Source organism: Triticum dicoccoides, chromosome 2A (genome assembly GCF_002162155.2).
Source record: "Triticum dicoccoides isolate Atlit2015 ecotype Zavitan chromosome 2A, WEW_v2.0, whole genome shotgun sequence".
NCBI lineage: Eukaryota > Viridiplantae > Streptophyta > Magnoliopsida > Poales > Poaceae > Triticum > Triticum dicoccoides.
Genome location: NC_041382.1, coordinates 743,515,981 through 743,522,891, shown reverse-complemented (window position 1 = coordinate 743,522,891; position 6,911 = coordinate 743,515,981). Strand labels below are relative to the sequence as shown.

General features: G+C 43.6%; 2 long non-coding RNA genes across 2 annotated transcripts; both read right to left on the bottom strand.

The window, feature by feature from the left end:
- Positions 1 to 299: 299 nt before the first annotated feature.
- On the bottom strand, positions 300 to 1,108 carry LOC119352205. Its single transcript, XR_005170135.1, has 2 exons — positions 925 to 1,108; positions 300 to 624 (listed from the first exon to the last, which is right to left on the bottom strand). It is a non-coding gene; the product is annotated as an uncharacterized LOC119352205 (long non-coding RNA).
- A 4,976-nt stretch (positions 1,109 to 6,084) lies between these two features.
- On the bottom strand, positions 6,085 to 6,689 carry LOC119352204. Its single transcript, XR_005170134.1, has 2 exons — positions 6,501 to 6,689; positions 6,085 to 6,377 (listed from the first exon to the last, which is right to left on the bottom strand). It is a non-coding gene; the product is annotated as an uncharacterized LOC119352204 (long non-coding RNA).
- Between the last annotated feature and the right edge of the window lie 222 nt (positions 6,690 to 6,911).

Genomic DNA, 6,911 nt, shown 5'->3' with positions numbered 1-6,911 from the left:
TGCCCCATTGCAAGGTTGATGAGGCACACAGGAAGAACAGAGGAGACTCCTTGTACATGGCGGTTTCAGGATCATTTGTTCTGGCCGATCTTTCTCTCTAGTTTGTTACACCTTGTTGGACAGTAAAAGGCGTCAGTGTGTGTACTGTGTAGTGTGTACCAAGGTTAGGTGGTGTATCAGTTAGCCCTTGTTTGTCAACGGATAAAATGGTGTGTGGGGTTGCTCTTTCTTTTCCTAGTCCTAGAGGGGGAAACGAGTACATAAATACGGTAAATATGCACAAAGAAATTTTCGGCAAGTTTGCTGTTCAGAACCGAGAGGCTGATATTATCTGATATATTTAGCACACTGTTTTGCCCAAGCACATCCGTGTGTCCAGTCAAACATCATATAACGGTACCATAGCGGGGAACTCAACCATTTGTAGCCAGCAGTGGTCTACTTATTCGCTTTGCGTACTCTGCTTCATTATAATGAGCAGATACAAACTCTAGGAAGATATCAAGTCACTTCACAGCTTTAAGGAAGGAGGAAGAAGGGTCGGCCTTGCTAGCGGACGCTGAAAGAACCATCCCTTCTCCTCAGTGAATCCAGGGGCTGCAGCTGCACCATTCCCAGCTGCTGCTGCAATTTATCATGAACAAAAATTGGAGCAATCGTCAGAATCTAACCAAGTATTCATACTACGTATACAAGAAGAGTAAATGAAAGCAACGCGTGGGGCAAAAAGAAACAAATGGATCGCTTGCTATGAAAAACTCAGACAATTTTACGTACAGTGTTGCCATAAAAAGTTTGCAAATTATGGTGCCTACGGAAATAACATATGCAAATGAAGAACAAGTTTCTTTCCCCTCTCTGAACTGTAGAATGAGATTGAAAATACATAGCAAGAACGACTGTGTTCAAGTTTGAAGGTCTTACCCGGAGCAGCATCTTGACGTGGTAAGACTTTTGGACGATCTGATGGCGTCGTCTCGCCCATCACAGCAGGGAGATGCCCATGGGTGAGGGCCAGAACGATAGCCAGCACTGCGAACACCTTGGAGGCCATATTTTGGGCTCGGTCACTCCACTACTGAAAGAGCTTGTTTGGGTGAAATGAAACTGGGATGGTGCTTGCTATATAACAGACGCCAATGTGACAGGCTCACGTTCGGCCATCGCATAACAAGGCAAATATATCTTGTAGAGTCCACTAGGCCTTCTCAGCATCATGCAATGCTGGAAATTAAGTAGACTATTCAACAAAGGAGGAATCAGTCCACACTATATGTTAAAGGGTGCCAAACTAAACTGCCCAGCCGACATGAGTTCGGCCATCGACATGAATTAGCATGTGCGAGGTGCTAGCTTAGGTAATAAAACTTTTGTCGCATAGGCCATCAACGTGTTGACCACAGGACATACCATTTTATTTTATTTAAACACAAACTGCTTCATTCAGATAAGAACAATACAAATGCAGTTTTGCAAAACAGACTTTGCAATACAGAATAATAACAACCTCTAACATCAGCGAGTTGTCGTAGACGTGAATCACCCACACCGAGAACGTCATTGTAGCAAAAAACCATCTGCGCTGCCATGAGAACTCCACCAAGAATCCTCCTTGAATTTTTTTAAGCCGCTTGAGGCACCCAGGCTATGTGGGATCCGTAACCGATGAATGCACCTTGAACATGATGACAAAGTCATATCCAATGGTTGCGGGTGAGATCTGAAACCGATGAATGCATCATCCCTCCAAACGGTAGCGGGGGACGATGTTTTTTTCACCGAGGAAGATCTCGCTGATCCAAGGCCATACAAATTTACTAGACCCGTAATGTAAGAAGCAAGAACCTTATATTTAGGACATGTTTATCTAGCGAACGTTGTTGGGGGCGAATTGCCAGCGAACGTCCCTCTCGCCATGCCAACATAACTAAATTTGCCATGCATTTTGAGGGAAATGCCATGTACGGAATGAAAAATTCCCATGTATAAGAAATAATTGCCAGTGATCGTTTTTAAATGCCATCCAAGTGATTTGGATCCAATGGTTGTGAGGGCGTTTGCTGGAAGTGCCTTGCCAGCGAACGTTTGCCCATTAGCATTTCTGTACATTTATACATGGGCTTAGAAATAGATTTTTATAGAATCGCTTAAGAAATAGGTTGATATTCTTTTTGTCTTAGGTTGTGCCACACGGTTGATAATTCGTGAATGTTATTCTGGATGTGTTTGTATCTTGCCTATTACTCCCTCCGTTCCTAAATATTTGTCTTTCTAGACATTTCAAATGACTACTATATACGGATATATGTAGACATATTTTAGAGTGTAGATTCACTCATTTTGCTCTGTATGTAGTCACTTGTTGAAATGCCTAGAGAGATAAGTATTTAGGAACGGAGGGAGTACGAGATAGACATATGCCTCGCCTCAAGTAGAGTATGTAATGGGCCGGCTCAGTAGTATTACGTGTGTTAGTTTCTTTCTTTTTCCCTCTTTCCTTTTCTAAATTACAAAATTATAAATAAAAATTTAAAAATAATTTACTTCACTTTTAAAAATATAAATAATTTTTCATGTAATGTGAAAAATTGTTCCCGCAACTTTAAAAATGGTTCATACCATTTCCAAAAAATGTTCATGATATTTAAAAAGTGTACGGATAATTAAAAGTATGTTCATGACATTTTTAAAGAAAATCATGAGAATGTAAAATTTTGTTCTCCCTCATCGCCCCGCACAGCCACACTCGGATGCTGAGGAGACCTGGTCTTTGGCTCCTAGATGGGGATGTACCTTGAAAATGAATCCTCTCTCTCGCCTCCTCTCCACTGAAAAATGAGGTGCACTGTGGCAGTGAGATTCGTACACGATCAGACGACGAAAAAAACACAACCTGAAGTGAAATGAAAAACAGACAGCCAAATCCCTAAAAAAACAGACGGCCAAAAGTTAGGATAAGTGTAATTTTTTAATTCTGCTGAAATAGTAAAACAAACCCACGCAACCCGGATCGAAACCCAAATGCAAAACGCCTCACATGCAGCCAACACCTGTGCAGTCCTGGCCATGGGCAGCCCGGCCCGGTCGGCCCGACCCAGCTCGACCCGACCTTATCCACGGGATGGGCTCGGGCCTAAGTTTTGAGCCTGATGGCCAGGCTGGGCCCGGGCCTGTCATTTTTGCCGTTTAATGAAGAGGCCCGGCACGTGGCCTGAGGCCCGATGGGCTTTTAGCATGATGGGCTGGGCTTGGGCCCAATTTTTAGGCCCAACAGCCGGGCCGGGCCTGGGTTTTTTGTGTCGGGCTTTGGTTGGCCAGGCCCGAGGGATGGACAGGTATAGCTTGAGCCCCTAGGTCCGGGCTTCAGGGCTTCGGTCCGTTGTCCCCGGCGCCGCCGTGAGCGAGAGCCAAGACGCACCATGTGTGTTACCATACATGTCGGATCTGAACGGACGCGGGGGCAGATAGCATTGGCGAAGAGGAGAAAGGTAGCCGCTTGGATATTCTGATCCATTTAGCAAACAATTTGGCTGGTTTCGAGAAAAGAAACAGTCAGATCTAGATGCAAAGAAGTTTCTTCGGGCCGTTCCCTATTTTCCCCTCTTGCCAGTAGATCCGCCGATCTCTCTCTGTCCATGAGTTCCGCTCCTCGTCAATTTTGTGAGTGTGGATCTCTGGTTCACTCTGGTAATTTTGGTCCAAGACACATCTTCCAAAGCAAAGTAAAGGTACGTGACGATCTAGGGTTACTTTCATATGTCATTATGCTACCTTATGTCCAATTTTGTGAATAATGTCGAGGCGTGTCTTGCGAGCTTCCCCTGCCGATGTATTTTGACCAAGCAATTGTAGCTGCGAAATTGATATTTATTATTGTAAATCACATTTTCACTGCTCAGCAATTTGAGTTTCTCTCTTACATAGGTAAATTTGCTGCTGCTGAAAATATTGCGAGCCATCTGCTGACATCTCTCAAGGTTGATCGGCATCCTGAATAACCAAGCAACAAATGGCTGCCCGTGAAAGGTCAAGATTCAAATGTATAGACATAGATAAGATGGCCAGTTCCATGACGAGGGATATCAAATCTTTCTGGTCACAATATGATCCGGGTGGTTATGGCACTAACATGTGCCCAATCCATAGAGTCCCAGAACACATTCGTGAGGTTGACCGTGTGGCCTACGAACCAATTATTATATCGTTTGGCCCGTATCACCATGGAGGCCAACACTTTCAATACATGGAGAAGAAAAAATGGGAACATTTAGACAGGGTACTAAAACTGAACTGTAATAGAACTCTGCATGATTACATTAAAGCAATCGCCGAAGTAGAGAAGCAAGCAAGGAAATGCTACTCGGAGCAGATAATAATGGAAAGGAAAAAGTTTGTGCAGATGCTTTTGTTGGATGGGTGCTTCATACTTGTGAATATTGATGAAAATGTCGGCACCAGGATATCAAATTCCAGAACTTTGAACCAAGGACCCACCCAAACAGAAGTTGATGGAAACGTGACGGGAGAAGAGCTGGAACAGATTTATGTGGAAATTATTCAGGAAACAGGAACAAATACCAGAGAGGAGGATGCAAACCACCGGACAAGCGTTCAGAACAGTTACGGTCCCGGGGATTGGTTGAGTGGCCCTGCATGGCATGACATGCTCTCCTTGCTGGAGAACCAGATACCCTTTTTCGTTATGGAGAGGGTCTACGAGTTAGTATCAGGTGAATGTACAGAAGTTGGATCGCTTTGAAGAAAAGCTGCTGAACTTGTAGAGGTCCTCTTGCGTCATTATCCAATAGCTATACAAGAGAACGATAGACCCAAACATTTCCATCATCTGCTCCACTTATATCACACGTACTTGAGACCTAGTCAGAAATTTGATGAGGAGCTTCAGTATCAGGGGAAGACAGGTTATTTTCATGGTCTTCTACGTCGATGGAATATGTCAGGTAAATCAGTTGACCCTGACAAAAACCTAGAGCAGATGGAGCGCTTGGAAACAGGTAAGCTTTTTAAGCGTTGGCGTCGAGCAGAAGAATACCATGAAGCGGGGGTTCAGTTCATGCGTAGGGAGTATGACGGACAAAGTAGGCATTCTCTGCTGGACATAAGGTTCATCAATGGAGTTATGGAAATTCCGTGTTTGCCAGTTGACGAGTCCAGTGAATCGGTTTTCAAGAACCTGCTAGCACTGGAGCAAATGGACTACAGGTTCGGCAACGACATCAGTGCCTATGTCACTTTCATGTCCCAGATCATGGATACGCCTGCTGATGCCACGCTGCTGGTTGAGAAAGGCATAATTGTGCATATGTTGGATAGTGACGAAGAGGTGTCAGCTCTATTCACTAGACTCACCAAGCAATTGACAATTAGGTTTGATTTAAAATATTACTTAAAACCTTTGTGCCACAAGTTGGAAGCCCACTACCAGAATCGCTTGAATAGATGGATAGCTTGGTTATGGCATAACCACTTTGTAAACCCGTGGTTGGCGTTGGCAGCGTTCGCTGCTGTAGTGGTGCTTGTCTGCACCATCGTCCAGACCATATATACTGTGTTGCCCTTTGTCAAACCTGCATAATGTAATTTAGATCATTTTTATTCTTTGAAGAACTTGGCTATGTGTCCAGACAATTTAGCTTACTATTGTGTCTATCCATGGTATCCTCCCCTGTTCACAGGGAGACAGGACTCTATGCTCTGACAGACTTATATAGCTCTTTTCAGAGCGCACGACCTTTCGCTCAATAGGGCACGGAATGAGAGCATTGCTTTTGATGTATCATTTCACTCGTATAAATAATTTTCGCGCAAGACAGGATTCACATGTTGTCTACTGTGCCCTGGTCACATAAGCGTCCCGTTTCTTCATGAATGTATGTAAAGACTGGAAAAAAAAAAGCTAGCGCATGCTTTTATCTCAAGGAATTTATCGATTTGGGTTCGATTTTTACAGAAAGTTAAATTCGAGAAATATAATTGGTAGTGAGGCCAACAAAATATAATAAGTTGTTTAAGCAGTATTGATTGGAAATTTGGAATGGGGTAACAGAAATAGTTAAGACGAAATTCAGACTGTAAGACGTGAACGTTTATTTCCGTAGCAACACATGGATATTCAGCTAGTAGATACATGAGTTGCAAGCTCTTTATTTTAACACACACGAGTGACAAGCTCAATTATTCAATACGAAGCAGACACATTCTCGTCCAGAGCATACATTCCTCCATGTGGGTCGCGATAGTATCATCCTAACACGCCTTGGCCTTGCACGACGGAGAGGGAGGGCGTGGAAGGATCATGGTATTGGGTAGGCCGATAATGATTTTCTCGTCTCTGGCATACATCCGTTCTTTTGCTCCTAGAAACACAAGAAATGCTTAAAGCTCCGGACTGTAAGCCTCAGTAGTAAATGCGTACTAAATAATCCCCAAAACAAGTAGCAGAAATTAAGTTGCGAGATCACAACGAAGAAGGAACATACCTTCCACCGGCGTGCTGATTGCCAGCACCTTTCTCTCTGGTAGGCCATGGTTCAGTTCTGGGAGCCGTCGTGCAGCAACAAAAGGGAGTAATGTGACGGACATAGCCAGGAGAATGGCAATGGTGATAGCATGCTTGGAATTCATCTCAACACAACCTTCAGAGATAAGGAGAACAGATGAACTCTTTCTCTATCACACCAGCTTTTATACCCATCCATCCACCCACTACCATCTTTTCTTGATATTTTTTTCCATATGTTTGGCGCTTGGATGCTTGCATTCTTGAGAACTCTATGTTAACTAGGTGGAACAAATATCTTCTAGATTCCTATGTTCACAGCAATTTCTACTAGTAGTTCGGCATGGTCACCGCCCAATTTAAATGATACAGATGGCAGCAACATAAGGTC